The sequence below is a fragment of the Triplophysa dalaica genome, chromosome 10, assembly GCF_015846415.1.
Source record: "Triplophysa dalaica isolate WHDGS20190420 chromosome 10, ASM1584641v1, whole genome shotgun sequence".
Taxonomy (NCBI): Eukaryota; Metazoa; Chordata; class Actinopteri; order Cypriniformes; family Nemacheilidae; genus Triplophysa; species Triplophysa dalaica.
This window is the reverse complement of record NC_079551.1, coordinates 23,647,333-23,663,653: the sequence shown is the minus strand read 5'-3', so window position 1 is coordinate 23,663,653 and position 16,321 is coordinate 23,647,333. Positions and strand designations below refer to the sequence as shown.

General features: G+C 40.4%; 1 protein-coding gene across 1 annotated transcript in view; it reads right to left on the bottom strand.

Moving 5' to 3' along the window:
- Positions 1-16,321, bottom strand: part of LOC130429698 (uncharacterized) — a 164,530-nt gene that overhangs the window by 84,711 nt on the left and 63,498 nt on the right. The gene's annotated exons all lie outside the window — the stretch shown is intronic.

Sequence of the window (16,321 nt, the reverse complement as noted above, 5' to 3'; positions counted from 1 at the left end):
ACACGGCGAGAGGCGAAATCCAGGACCGGAGCGATGAACTCTCCCCCACCGCCACCACCAGTCTTCGAGATTTCTACGAGAAATCGTTATGCTGCCCTCTGCGAGACGAAATCCAATGCTGTGGTCATTGGAGACTCAATCGTCCGGAACGTACGCGCCTCCTTCAATGAAGGTATGGTGCGCACTCACTGTTTTCCTGGCGCCCGTGTTCTTGATGTCTCTGCGCAGGTAACTGCGATTCTGAAGGAGGATGCAAGTGTGGGAGCCCTAGTTCTGCACGCGGGGGTCAATGATGTGAGAATGCGGCAGTCAGAGATCCTGAAGAGGGATTTCAGGAGTCTGGTCGATACTGTTCGCAACGCATCGCCCACGGCGAGGATCATCGTATCAGGGCCGCTTCCTACTTACCGACGAGGGAACGAAAAGTTCAGTAGACTATTTATGCTTAATAATTGGTTAAAGTCATGGTGTATTGAACAGAAGCTGCTTTTTGTAAATAATTTTGATCTGTTCTGGGAGCGACCAAGGCTTTTCCGCCTCGACGGGCTGCACCCCAGCAGCATTGGAGCGGAAATTCTGTCTGACAACATCTCAAAGACGCTACGCACCATTTGAGTAGTAAGTACAAATTTTAACCATAGTCTGTGTTCTTATCACCCAACTGTTAAGAATGTTACAGTTAAGAATGTAACTGCTTTCAAATGCATAGAGACTGTGTCTGTCCCCCGAATAATACAACCAAATAATAATTTATTTAAAAGTATGAGAAAAAATCTTATCATGATTAAACCAAAAGACAATATATTTAATGAGCAAAACCTATGCCTAAAGTTTGGGCTACTTAATATTAGATCACTAAATCCAAAGGCAGTTATTGTAAATGAAATGATCACAGACAACAGTTTTGATATTCTTTGCCTCACTGAAACCTGGCTTAAGCCAAATTATTATTTTGGTCTTAATGAGTCTACTCCTCCAAGCTACGGTTATATTCATGAGCCACGTCCGGTTGGTCGATGTGGTGGTGTCGCAACAATCTTTAGAGACTTTCTTACCGTTACTCGGAGAACAATGCATACATTTAAATCATTTGAAATGCTTGCGTTGAACATAACAGTTCCAAACAAAAGTAAAAAATCATTGGTCTCTCTTAGATTGGTTACTGTGTATAGACCCCCTGGGCCTTACACTAATTTTCTGATAGAGTTCGCAGACTTCTTATCGGATCTATTGGTTAACGTCGATAAAGTACTGATTGTTGTAGATTTTAATATCCACCTAGATATTGCTAACGATCCATTAGCTGTGGCGTTTAAAGAACTACTAGACTCTTGTGGTGTAACACAATACATCAATAGTCCTACTCATCGCCTTAATCATACCCTTGACTTGATTATACGATGTTTCCGATCACCATCTTATAACATGTACACTGCGCACTGCAGAAATCAGTTAAATATCTCGTTATCGACAGGGTAGAACAATCACCTCAACTACTAAAGATAGTTTCGTAAAGAACTTGCCAGATCTGACTCCTCTAATAACCTTTCCAACTAATATGGAATCGCTCGATGACATGACCAGCAACATGGGCACCATTTTCTCTAATGCATTAGAAGCGGTCGCACCTATGAAGTCAAAAAGGATAAATGAAAAGATCACAGCACCATGGTTTAATAACACCACTCGCGCCCTAAAAAGAGAAACGCGTAAACTGGAGCGAAAATGGAAACAAACCCAATTAGAGGTCTTTAAAATTGCATGGAAAGAGAGTGCAAGCTGCTACAAAAAGGCACTAAAAGCAGCAAAAGCCGAGCACTTCCGTAACCTCATAGAAAATAACAAAAACAATCCAAGGTTTTTATTTAGTACAATTGCTAAACTACCAAACAAATAGACTCCACCTGACCTGGGTATTCCGCCGCACCTTGGTAGCAATGAATTCATGAAGTTTTTTTCTGAGAAAATCGAAATAATACGAGACAACATAGCTAAAACCAAACCTCCAAGTGTGTCGGAAGAATTACTTTCAACCATCACCCAAAAAGAAAAGCTAGAGTGTTTTTCTCCTATAAATCAGGAAGATTTAATTAAAATAATTGCAACATCCAAACCGACGACATGCTTATTAGACCCCATTCCGACTACTTTATTAAAAGAGTTACTACCTGCTGTAATTGAGCCCATTTGTAACATAATCAACTCGTCTATTAATCTAGGACATGTCCCAGGACCCTTTAAGCTGGCTGTAATCAAGCCTCTCATCAAAAAAACAAACTTAGACCCCAATGAACTTGTAAGCTATAGACCAATTTCAAATCTACCGTACTTGTCTAAAATACTAGAAAAAGTAGTGTCAACTCAACTGTGTACCTTCCTACAAAATAATGACATGAACGAAAAGTTTCAGTCTGGCTTTAGACCGCATCACAGCACTGAAACTGCGCTCGTTAGAATTACAAATGACCTCCTTATTGCTTCAGATAAAGGTAACATCTCACTCTTAGTCCTGCTTGACCTTAGTGCTGCTTTCGATACTGTAGACCATAAAATACTACTAGATCGTTTACACAGTTATATCGGTATTCAGGGACAGGCACTGCAATGGTTCAGATCTTACTTAACAGACAGATATCAATACGTCCATTTAAATGGGAAATCGTCAAATCTTACGCAAGTAAATTACGGATTACCTCAGGGATCGTTCTTAGGACCCTTGCTTTCTCCATATACATGCTGCCCCTCGGCAACATTATTAGAAAACATGGAATTCGCTTCCACTGTTATGCAGATGATACTCAGCTATATATCTCATCAAGACCAGATGATTCCTTCAAACTATCCAAACTGACATAAAACATTGGATCACTAGTAATTTCCTCCTTTTAAACTCTAGCAAAACAGAAATATTACTTATAGCACCAAAATCAAGTAAACAGAATATCTCCGATTACAGCCTGCAAATTGAAAGCTGCACTGTTTCTCCAACAAATACAGTTAAAGACCTAGGCGTTATATTAGACGGCAACCTGTCATTTAAAAATCACATCTCAAATATCACAAAAACAGCCTTCTTCCACCTTAGAAATGTTGCCAAATTACAAAATAGTTTATGTGTTGCAGACGCAGAAAAGCTTATTCATGCATTTGTGACCTCACGGCTTGACTATTGTAATGCTCTACTTAGTGGTTGTCCTGTATCATCGATAAACAAACTACAGTTAGTTCAGAATGCAGCTGCCAGAGTTCTTACTAGGTCAAGAAAATACGATCACGTAACCCCAGGTTTATCATCGCTTCACTGGCAACCCATTAAGTATCGTATTGATTTTAAAATTATTTTAATTACTTACAAAGCCCTGAACGGTTTAGCCCCTACTTACTTAACCGAGCTTTTATCACGTTACAACCCATCATGCTTGCTAAGATCTCAAAACTTAGGACTTTTGACAACACTTAGAATAACAAAATCCACCAAAGGGGGACGAGCTTTCTCATACGTAGCACCTAAACTCTGGAATAGCCTTCCTGATACTATTCGAGGGTCAGACACACTCTCCCAATTTAAATCTAGATTAAAGACACAACTTTTCAGCCAAGCCTTCACATAATGCATAGTTAATGAACAGCAGCTACGCTACTTATTCTCTTTATTCTCTTTCCGCCTCTATGGGCATCCCGAGGTAGGAAGAAGTTCCACCGTGTCCAGACGACCGACAGATGCCCATCCCCAATTTGAGATTATGCCAGCTACAGCTGCAGACTGACTGACCATCCCAGCTCCATCTAAGGCAATTCCACCACCAGCCAAGAGAAATATGACCATCAGACCATCCCAGCTCAGACCACTACATCCCCAACCAAGAGCAAAGACGGACTATTTGTCTTATTAATACTGAAGTTACAATATCTGGTATTAAATGCTAAACTTAAATCACATGTCACCAGTTTGAGTGCAGCTATGACACGTCAGAGGGGATCTGGCCCTCCCGGTTGAGCCTGGTTTCTCCCGAGGTTTTTTTTCCTCCATTAATCAATCATTGGAGTTTGGGTTCCTCGCCACAGCAGGGCAGTGTTGGCCTGCTCACCGGGAGACTGCATTCATTCATTTATTTATTTAATTAGAAATTAGATATTATTTATTAGAATGATCTTACTCGTTGTATAAACACCATGCACTGTGCTGTGTTCTAACTTATCTGTTTTTCCTGTTTGCCCCTGTAAAGCTGCTTTGAAACAATGCACATTGTGAAAAGCGCTATATAAATAAACTTGAATTGAATTGAAGTGAGTCTTGACTCAGAGGAAGGCCCAAAACAACAGCAGCATCATGCAGACTCTGTTCAGCACGGTTGGAATCGGTCTCTCACATCCTGGGACAGTGCTCCAGGATTCAATCAATGCGGATATTGAAGCACCACAAGATCTGTCGTCTCCTGGCAACCGAGGCTGAAGGCATTGGATGGGAGGTCCACCGGGAATGGCCGTTCGTTACTAACTCCGGGGAGTCGCGGCGGCTGGACCTGGTGCTCGTCCGAGGCTCGGAAGCCGTGGTCATTGATGCCATGGTGCACTTTTAGTCTGACTCGAACACGCTCCGTGGTGCGGCAAACGAGAAGGTACGGAATTACAGCCCCCATAAAACTACAAACAGCGACATCGCCGTCCAATCTCACAATGGACAGCGAGATCGCCGATCCTGATCCAGGTAGCGCCAATTTTGCTTGGACACGTCAGAGCATTTGACTTGGAATTAGAGGGGAAAATGGGGGCAAAACTGAATGAGCGTCATGCTCGTTTTCAGAGAACCCCTTCGGAAACAGAAGGGTGAGGAAGTTTCACTTGTCTCAAGGAAATCCCAGCACTAGAACTGCTGGCCGGGGCCCCATTAATAGGGGCTTACCGCTCACTTTTGCCCTGTTTTGGATCAATGAACATCATTGTTTCCTGTCGAGCGTGCTGCTCTCTATCATGTCTTCTTGAGTTTAACATGCTGCTGGAACTTTCCTTGTTCCTCCTGATGTAAATTGTCAGTCTGTTCACAGGGTTCTTCCTCATCTGAGAAAAATATGACAAATTCCACTGTGGTTATTATCATTTTATCATTATCAACACTATTTGTTTTAAATCTGTAGAATTGAGTTACATTTGTCAGTGTACTCACCAGAAGGTTTTGTTGTCACTGCAATTTTCTCTGTTTTTGCAAGAACAGGGCTGACATTTGAAATGTGCAGGGTAATCTACAAATTTGTCGGAGGCAAAGTTAATAATTTAAATGGTTTTCAATACCCTACCATGATTTTGTAAGTGGCGTTTAAAATCACCTAAAAAAAAAACTTTCACATCTTCGCTCTGGGCAGTTGCAAGGTCATTTTACCTAAAAAATATAAAACATTTTTAGATTTTGTGATATTATTGCAGATTTTGTATATCATTTGGGAAATTAAATACATTTTCAGAGATTACTTACTTTTGCCTCCGTCTTCAAAGTATATAGCAAATCGAAGATGCCGAATAGACATATGGGCTGTAACTGATGTTCATCAGTAACAACAGTCATGATCACCTACAATTTTTTTAATCTCCTGATTGCTGAGAATCTCAAATTTCCTTTCTGTAAATAAAATATAGAATAGATACAAAGCAATATTTTGATTGATTATTACTACACTCTTTTGTATCACATTTGATATGTGTTGCATTCCACATTTAACTTCACAAAGTAGTTCATCTAACTCTAATCAGTAAATCATAACACTTTAATTAGACAAGTCACTTAACCAAGAATGAAATCCCTAATAATGTATTATAACAATGTATTAATAATAACAAATTGAAACTTTTTATTAACTGTCATTTTATTTTATTCTATACTTAAAACAGCCCATTAGTCCAGTTTCTGTTCAAAATTTACATATCAGTTATGGCAACAATGGACAAACTTTCCACTCTATTCCATTCCATTTTCTACCGCTTATCCGAACTGCCTCGGGTCACGGGGAGCCTGCGCCTATCTCAGGAGTCATCGGGCATCAAGGCAGGATACACCCTGGATGGAGTGCCAACCCATCGCAGGGCACACACACTCACTCATTCACTCACGCACTCACACTCTACGGACAATTTTTTCCAGAGATGCCAATCAACCTACCATGCATGTCTTTGGACCAGGGGAGGAAACCGGAGTACCCGGAGGAAACCCCCGAGGCACGGGGAGAACATGCAAACTCCTGATGCAGAATTATTTATCTTTATTTATTAGTATAATTTACAATGTATATTAAATGACCATACATTTTGAATGTCTTCACAAAATAACAGACACAAATTTTTAATGTTTGTAACAAATACTTGTAGTTAAGTGCCCCTTTAAGCTTGTCCCCGCCCCATGATTATTGTGCGGGGCTTATTTGGACTATATAAGGGGCATCCCTAGAGGGGCAGGATATTGCATAACCCTTGCGTCATCGAGGTGTTGGTTGCCGGTGCTCGAGTGCTCTGGGGGTGAGCTGGTGTCTGTCTGGAGGTGAGCTGGTGTCTGTCTGGGGGTGAGCTGGTGTCTGTCTGGAGGTGAGCTGGTGTCTGTCTGGGGGTGAGCTGGTGTCTGTCTGGAGGTGCGAATCATACTGCTTGAGGTTTTTCCCGTTACATTGCTGCTGTAGTTCCAGTGTAGAAAAGCAAACTGATCGCACACACATGTTGTGCTGCGAGTGATTGCCGCTCTACTGCTCGTTGCGTTAGCTGGTGTCTGTTTGGAGGAACAGAGCGTTTTGGGCGAGGGTTTCCCTATACATCGCTGTTGAAGTTCCGGTTTCCTAACTGAGATTTGATCAAACGTGTAACACTGCGTATTGGGAGTGACTGCTGCTCTCCTGCTCGTAAATGGGAGGAAGGAATGGTTTGCCCGATGCTTGAACGGAAGTCCTGCTGATCGGGGGTTTAATTCGGCGATTGATCACGACGCTGGTTGGCCTCGACGCTAGTGTTTTGCTTTTTGTTTATTTGTTTTTGTTTATTTGTTTAATCGTTTGTGTTATAATTTTTTTAGCTTTTATTTGTTTACAGTCGTTTCTGACAACTGCCTTGCTTACTGCTGTTTTGCGTGCAGCTGTTGCGTACGGCTATTTTACGTTTGTTTGTTTCTTTTTCCTATTGTAATATTTGGTTTGGCTTTAGATTAGGATATAATTGATTTATTTGGGTTCATGCTTTTTGCCTTGCTGCTATCAGTAAGCAATGGTGTGTTTCTTTGTTGTTTATCGTTTGAGACATTAGCCATTAGTGCTGTTTTCTGAGAGGCTGCAGTTATTTACTTGGTTAATTGGTTTTCTTTCTTTCGCAGGAGCGGGGGACCCAAAAGCGGGCAGGCTAGCCATCTTATGCCTATTGACGGAAATTCTCTTTTTTAGGTGTGCGGTAGAGGTTTTCTTGTAGTGTATTTCACTAGTGTGTGTGTGTGTACTTGCGAAGTTGTGGGCACGGTGTCCTCATTGCGGGCTAATTTAAGGCCCTCCACTTAGCCTGCCTAGATAATGGTGCACCCCAGCTCCGTCCCGAAAGTCTGCATGTCTGTGTACTGACTGAGCTTTGTGCTCATATACCAACAAGTGGCCTGGCCTGCTAACAACATTGCTTTATTGACTCTAGTAGCCTTTTAGATTATTTATGATTATCAAATAAAGAATTATATTTTTCTGTACGTCCTCACGTCTCCATGTCTTGTGATTGTGGGAGAGGGAGAAACGAACTTTTGTGCCCTTGTAGGGGTATTTCCCCAGCTGGTTCAATGCTGGGTGGCGTAGTCGTGACATATTATAGTTTTGCTATTTGAGAGCGTGCTCTCATCTACCCGTATTGCCACATACTGTCTAACTACTCAACGTAGTGTGCTAGTACATAAACATGAATATTTAATTGTATACAATGTAAAACATTTCTTTCCAGAATGGTGTGGGAACCATACCTCTCGAGAGCCACTTCCAGCAGGTAATAGAGAGAGCACCTCTTGACCATGATGGTGAAGAAAACAATTATCATGCACCAACATTCATTGCGAGATTGGCCAAGCACTTCCTCCCACATGCAACTCTGTGGTCTGGTCTGATGCTAAGTACGTTTTCTAAACTAACATATTATTGATGAAAACAATATAAGCACACACATATATATATTCATATTGCCGTTTTATCTTATCAGATAATACTTTGTTTAGACGATATTGGCCAACATGGTACAGGTTCAGCGTACCAGCATTTCAGCAAGATTTATAAAGTCAGTCAGTCCAATAAACAGGTAAAACTTTGATTATTCATTTTAATAACTCATTGATAAAAAGGTGAATTTGTGCTTTAATGTGTTGCCTTAAATAATTATTTTTTCTGAACTTTACGCAGGACAATTGAACACAGGGAATTATGGAGAAAAGTCAATGGGACCTCAAAACAATTAGGTTCCAGAGGAGGAGACCCACACGAATGGATGACTTTGTGCAGATATATCAAAGGATGCATGATGCACAGCTCCGTTAATATGAAGACACAGAAAAATCAAGAAAGAAAGTATGGAGACATTTTTTTTGTTTGTACCTTTTTCAAAACATTTAATGACCATTAGTTACAAACACAAGATCCTGGAATTTATTTTCAAAAAAAAAAAGTGATGTATGTGCATATACTACATCTCTTCCAGTCCTTTCTTGTGAAAATGGAACAGTGGAAAAAGAAAAGTCAGAAGCGTAAAGGAGTAAACGTTTCTCCAACAGTGAAGGTTCTGCTATTCAGAGATGTGACAAGCAAGGTCATTTTAATCAGAGGGTATAATAATGATAATAATTATAATAAACTATTACAAATCTAGAAGAATTTGCTGTGTGTAAGGACAATTATTTATTTAAAATCAATTATGTATTTGCTAAAAATCATATAAATCAAATGTGTGTGTGTGTTTGTCAGAAGTCTTAGAAAAAACATTTTAAGTATGCATTTAACAGTAACGTGTCTTCTGATCTAATCTTCATGTATAATGATCTTAAAACAACTTTTACAGCTTGTTTAGAAAAACAAATTTTGGTTTAAATAACACTTGAAATTATGCTTTAGTACCATGTCATTTTTGCAATGCATGGTTTATTATTGCATTATTATGATTGCATTTAATCTCATATAGGCCCCCATGTTTATCTTGTGGTTTTCAATTTGCTTTGTTCATCAATCCCACTATTACACATCACAGGGCGAGAGGAACGGTGATAGTGCTGATCAAATGTATGTGGAGCCCAAAACACCTGAGAAGACTGAAGAAAAGAGACAGGCAAAATCATTAGAATATTTAAAATAACCCTTGAAATTATGCTTCAATAGCATTTTTTATTATTATTACATTTTTTTATTGCATTTAATCTCATTGGCCCCCAGGTTAATCTTTTGGTTCTCTAGAAGGTCCTGATCCAAACTTAGCACTGAAACTGCTGTTCTCTGTTAAAAAGACACTTAATAGACTCAGATCACACACAACCTTAAAAAGTAACATTTTGTGTTTAAATAGCATCAAATTTTAAGCGACATACAAAGCGTAACAATTTGTATTTTCTGTATTTACAGAAAGCTTTTGTGAAGAATATCAGGAGAAGACGATCGAAAATCGAGGGGCCAATCTGGAACAAGTCATGTCCATTTGAAATAACTGCCCCTAGAGGACTATCCAGGCCACCCAAAATAAACATGCTGCAACAAATCCTTCACCAGGATTACTGGCTGACCTGTGATACCATCGACCTGGCCAGCTACCTCATGGCAAAGGACAATATGGACATTGATGGGTTTCAGTCAGTTCTACCCTTAAGTGTTATTGCACGTGGAGGGATAGTGGGAACTCCAAAAGAAAAGTTCGTGCAGATATTGAACATTCGGCAAAACCACCTTATCACAGTAAGCAATATATTTTGTGGTGAAAATCAGCTCTCTGTGTATGACAGTAAAAGTACCCCTCTGGACCCAAGAACCCTACAGAGACTGTCCTGGGTGGTAAGGACAAAGTCAGACCATTTTGATGTTCTGCAACCAGTTGTGCAGCAGCAATCAAATCTAAGCAACTGTGGCGTATTTTCAATAGCATTTGCATATGCTCTGTGCAAGTTTCATCCACAAGAGGTATGCACATTTAATGAAGGCAGACTAAGGGCCCAATTGTATGCTTCATTATCAAAAAACTGCATCACATTTGGAATGAAGACTCAAGAGAGTAAAGTGGAGGCAAACGTGACCAAAATTGCAATTCAAGTTTATTGTCGTCGCAGAACCGCTCATTACAATGAGCTCATGGTCCAGTGCTTCAAATGCCAAGAGTGGTATCATCCTACATGTGTAGTAGATATACCCAGAATGGTAATTGGAAATGATCAGGTCTGGCAATGTTTCAATTGCAACTGATGTAGTGGACACTAAAAATGTTTGTAGTATTTTTTTAATTATCATTTTAAATTTTAAATTGCTATGTCACTGATTAACCTTGGATTAGATTTTTTTCTCTGATGTTTTATCTATTTTTCTGCCTAAATAAAAGTAAAGGTGTGAAAACCAGAAAACCAGATCCTTATTTATTTATGTTGTCACAAAAAGCTAATCAAGATTTTTGTTTTTGTATAAACGTAATTATGCGAATTATTTTATATTTCATTAATAAATACTGTAAGACTGTACTTTTTGGGGTGAGTTTGTCTTTACTTTTCTCAAACTGTACAGTAAAAAATTAATACAGTAATAGCCAGGGTCAGTCTGAACAGGAATCAATTGAAAGAATGAGCAAACCTATGAGGGAACACTTTTTAGTGTTTGAACATGGGACATGGTGTAAGTGCTAGAATGCACTTTGATGTTTGGGGTGGGTTTGCCTTTACTTTTCTCCAGAAATGTAGAGTAAAATGATTTTAAAATAAATACAGTAATAGTTTGGGTCACTCTTCTGCGAGTTTGAAAATGGAACATGATGTAAGTGCTAGAAGTTAAAGTAAAATGGCAAAACATTGCCCTTGTATATATAAAGTGTGTGTGTGTGTGTGTGTGTGTGTGTGTGTTTGGGTCATGGGTGGTGCTCATTTCCATCCCAGGTGCACCAGTGTGTTTATATCAAATTCACAATTTAATTTCAAATGTTTTGATTAGGGTGAATGTGAGGATGTGGCCAGGATTGAGGAAGGCAGAGGAGAAGCAGGCAGACAAGAAGCAGGCAGACAAGAAGAAGGCAGACAAGAAGAAGACAGACAAGAAGCAGGCAGACAAGAAGAAGGCGGACAAGAAGAAGACAGACAAGAAGAAGACAGACAAGAAGCAGGCAGACAAGAAGAAGGCAGACAAGAAGAAGGCAGACAAGAAGAAGACAGACAAGAAGAAGGCAGACAAGAAGAAGGCAGACAAGAAGAAGGCAGACAAGAAGAAGACAGACAAGAAGAAGGCAGACAAGAAGCCTGCAGACAGACAAGAAGGAGGCAGACAGACAAGAAGGAGGCAGACAAGAGGCAGGCAGACAAGAAGAACAGGGTGAGGGAAAGTTCAGAGAGGATAAAGATGAAGATGAAATGGTAGAGAGAGGAGCGGAGAACTCAGACGTGGCTGTTACTCGCCATCAGTTCAGTAAGCCCAACCAACCAGATCCAAAATTAATTGCTAAACAGTCCTTGCCCAAATATACTATGAGTTTTCAAACTCAGTGGTACCAGAAATATCCATGGCTCCATGTGAGTCCTGGTGTTGAGGGTTTATTGAGCTTTTACTACTCCAAAGCCTTTAACTCAGAGACATCACCTCTTGTCAAGAATGCTGATTCAGCATTCATTTCATCTGGGTTAAAAAATTGGAAAAAAGCCCTTGAGCGATTTACTGTGCATGAGGGTTCTGATAGTCATAGGACAGCCGTGACTACGTACATCTATGAAGATCGATCAGTACAGGTTCAGCTATCTAGTGTGAGTGTGAAACAGCAAGAGGAATCAAGGGGATGTCTTCTCAAAATCATTGGTGCTGTGCAGATGTTGGCTAGCCAGGGCTTACCTTTTAGGTACCATGAATGTGGTGAGGGAGATTTTGAACAGGTTCTGAAGTACAAAGCAGAGGATGACCCCTCTCTAACCAAGTGGTTGACATGTGGTAGAAAGGATGTATATACTTCAGCTAAGGTTCAAAATGAAATCCTGACTTTTTTCAGTAGAGTGATCATAAGTGAAATAGTTGAAAACATCAGATCACTTCCACACCTGCAGTGATGATGGATGGGACACGAGACGTGTCTGGAAAAGAGCAAGTGTGTCTGAGATATGTTGACAAGGATTTAGTCCCTCATGAAGAATTTAATAGTCTTTTTGAGGTTTCTTTGACATCAGGAGAAAATCTAGCAAAAGTAGTCATGTATGTTTTGCACCGCCTACACTTGCCTATCACTGGGATGCGTGGCCAAGCATATGATGGGGCCGCAAATATGGCTGGCAAATACAATGGAGCACAGGCCATTTTAAGAAAAATACAACCTCTGGCTCCCTATGTTCATTGTGCTGCCCACTGTGTTAACCTAATTACACAGAGGTCCTGTACTGCCTCAATATTTATCCGGAATTCTCTGGATTGGGTCAATGAGTTGGGAGTGTTGTTTGGGCAGTCAGGGAAACTGAAGGACATATTTGAGGGAATTGCATGGTCTGAGGAGGATGAGGGTCCATGTCACACTATAAAACCTCTGTGTCCAACAAGGTGGACGGTCCGCACTAGTGACATCCGCACTGTGCTCAACCAGTACGAGTGCATAATCAAGACTTTGGCTGAGATGGCAGTGAGTGAGTCTGATGCGGGTAGTAAGGCACAGGGGCTATATGAGACTTTTCCGCAGGGAAATGTTGTCCTTGGTCTTGTGTGTGCTTTGCAGATCACAGGGGAGTTGAAGGTTTTGAATATGTCCCTCCAGCACAGAACACAGACCCTAGATGGTATGCTTTCAGCTGTTGCCTGTGTCAAGGAAAGATTCAGCAAAAAGAGAAACACAGAGTTTTCAGGGTCTTTACAGGAAAGCAAGAAGGATGTGTGAGACACTCCATCTCACCCATCTCATTCCTATTGCCTCTCCTCGTGTCCGTATCCCACCTCAGCGCTTCACAGGTAGTTCTCCTGCACATGTACATGTGTCCCCTTCTGACTACTACAGGACTGAATTCTACAAAGTTCTGGATGTTGCTGACATGCAGTTTAGAGAAAGATTTGAGCAGGAGGGAATGCAAATGTTAAGGCACCTGGAACAAGTTCTCTTAACTGGAAAGATACATGGTGTTGTCCAACAGTACCCAGAAATCAACCCAGACATTGTGCATTGTTCAGAATGAAGTACAGCTTCCAGTCTAGTACTGAAGTTGTTGCTGTTCTTCAAGGGATGAATCCAGAGGTCCGTTGTCTCTTTTACACTCGAAACAGTAGCCTGACTCCTCCTAGTTGTGCCTGTGTCATCAGAAGAGTCAGAGAGGAGTTTCAGCAGCCTCCGGAGGCTGAAAACATGGCTATGCAGCACCATGACCCAAACCCGCCTCAACAGTGTTGCGATATGCGATGTACATAAAGACAAGCTGGACAGGGTAAACAGAAAAAATATTGCTGCACAGTTTGTCTCCTGTAAGGAGGGCAGTAAGAGCACTTTTGGTTCTTTTAAATGAGAGGTAGTTGGTCAGATGTTCATTGGTCAGTTACTTGTTGTTGTTGGTTGCATGTATATAATTATATAGCCTATATATGTGTATATATATATATATATATGTTTATATTTTGTTCTTGATACATGCTGTTTGTATATCTGGAGTTTGTAACAAAAATAATTTCCCACTGGGATTATTAAAGTATTTCTGATTCTTATTCTTTAGCAAGTCTACTGTTGTGTATTTTCACAACAAAGTTTTGACTTATTTTTTGTGTGTTTCGAGTGTGTTTTTATACTTTTCTTGTATCACTGATTTAAATGGGAAGCTTTTTATATCTTTTATGCACCCTTCTTTCATTGTATTCATCGTTTTTATTGTTAACAAACAAACCACATCCGACCCGCACTTTTGAAAAGCTTGCTACGCCCCTGGTTCAGATGAAAAACGAATGAAAAATCAAAGCTAACCAAAAACTACATGACACAATCAGAGTGTTAAAGATGAAACAAGAAGCACAACAAAACAAAAAACAACATCTTAAATTGGTCTGTGGAATCGGTAAATGGGACATAAAACACTAGAGTTGAGCCGGATACTCGGCTGAAACGAGTATCCGGTACGGATAGAGCACTTTTGCCGAGTACGAGTATTATACGAGTAATACGAGTCAATATCTGTGCTCGGATTGAATAAAAATCCTCATTGTGTTGCTGACTGTGTCCCGCTCTGCTCACTCACACACAGAACACTGAGAACAGCGCTCTGTCTATCTGTCTCTCCCTCAGTCACTCAGGTTTGCGGGTCTTTTCCGTTAACGTTTAGGGTTTCTTCAGCGTCAAGTTTGTTTTTTATTTCGGTTTGTAGTACTTACTTATTAACGAGAAGAGTTTGGTAAACGTGGGGTTTGTTCAGACGTGGTGCTTGGTAGAATGCGCCTCGCGTTGCGTCTCCGCCTGTCGGAGTTTATTTTTCTTTTTTAAACCGTCAGCTGTAGAGTTGAGCCGGATACTCGGCTGAAACGAGTATCCGGTACGGATAAAGCACTTTTGCCGAGTACGAGTATTATACGAGTAATACGAGTCAATATCTGTGCTCGGATTGAATAAAAATCCTCATTGGGTAGCTGACTGTGTCTGCGTTCTGTGATAGTCACAGCGCCCCTCCTCTACACACATACAGATGTATTGTGTTGCTGACTGTGTCTGTGTTCTGTGATAGTCACAGCGCCCCTCCTCTACACATATACAGATGTATTGTGTTACTGACTGTGTCTGCGTTCTGTGATAGTCACAGCGCCCCTCCTCTACACACATACAGATGTATTGTGTTGCTGACTGTGTTCGCAGCTCTCTCTCTCCGTCTCTCCCTCAGTCACTCAGGTTGCGGGTCTTTTCCGTTAACGTTTAGGGTTTCTTCAGCTTCAGGTTTGTTTTTTATTTCGGTTTGTAGTACTTACTTATTAACCAGTAGAGTTTGGTAAACGTGGGGTTTGTTCAGACGTGGTGCTTGGTAGAATGCGTCTCTGACTGTCTTTTTTAAACCGTCAGCGGCTCTAACCAGTTTTTAATTCAAAGTTAAGAAAATAAAGTTATGTTGAGATGAAAACTCTTGTTCATTACATTTTACTTCATAATTGCAACCTCATGTGTTGTATTCATTGTTGCAAAACTTATTCTGTATAAAGTTTGTTTGTTATCGTGATCAAAACCATTGATCTGAAGCTCAATGCTGATGCTGTCATGTAAATATTTTTCTAATCAGCATTAAATATAACAATTTATGATCAACCCATATCAATTGCATCCTTAAAATAACATACAGGTTAAAGCCCCGCCCATCTCAAGACAACCCGACCCAATTTCCGGGTTACATCCCGCCCACTTCCTGGTTAGGCCCCGCCCAGTCCGAGTACAGATACGGATACAGATAATTCATATGGTTAACAGATACAGATACAGATACAGATAATGCTGTACTCGCTCATCCCTAGTCAGCTGGCTCTAACCAGTTTTTAATTAAAAGTTAAAAAAATAAAGTTATGTTGAGATGAAAACTCTTGTTCATTACATTTTACTTCATAATTGCAACCGCATGTGTTGTATTCATTGTTGCCAAACTTGTTCTGTATATAGTTCGTTTGTTATCATGATAAAAACCATTGATCTGAAGCTCAATGCTGATGCTGTCATGTAAATAGTTTTATAATCAGCAATAAATATAACAATTTATGATCAACCCATATCAATTGCATGCTTAAAATAACATACCGGTTAAAGCCCCGCCCATCTCAAGACAACCCGACCCACTTCCAGGTTAAATTCCGCCCATTTCCGGGTTAGGCCCCGCCCAGTCCGAGTACAGATACGAATACAAATAATTCATATGGTTGACAGATACAGATACGGATACAGATAATGCTGTACTCGCTCATCCCTATAAAACACACAGCAGGAAGCTTTCTATGCCAGTGCAAGAACTGCAGCTGGCGCAAAAATATCCGTGTCACTTTTCCTCTTAATACTTTTCTTATACAACAGGGGTTTTAAATACTACGAAAATAAAACAAACAAAGATGCAAAGTCCTACAAGCAAGTGCATTCCGGGACAAATACCATACAAATGTCTTGAGACGTCTTGTGGTATCGGAACAATGTA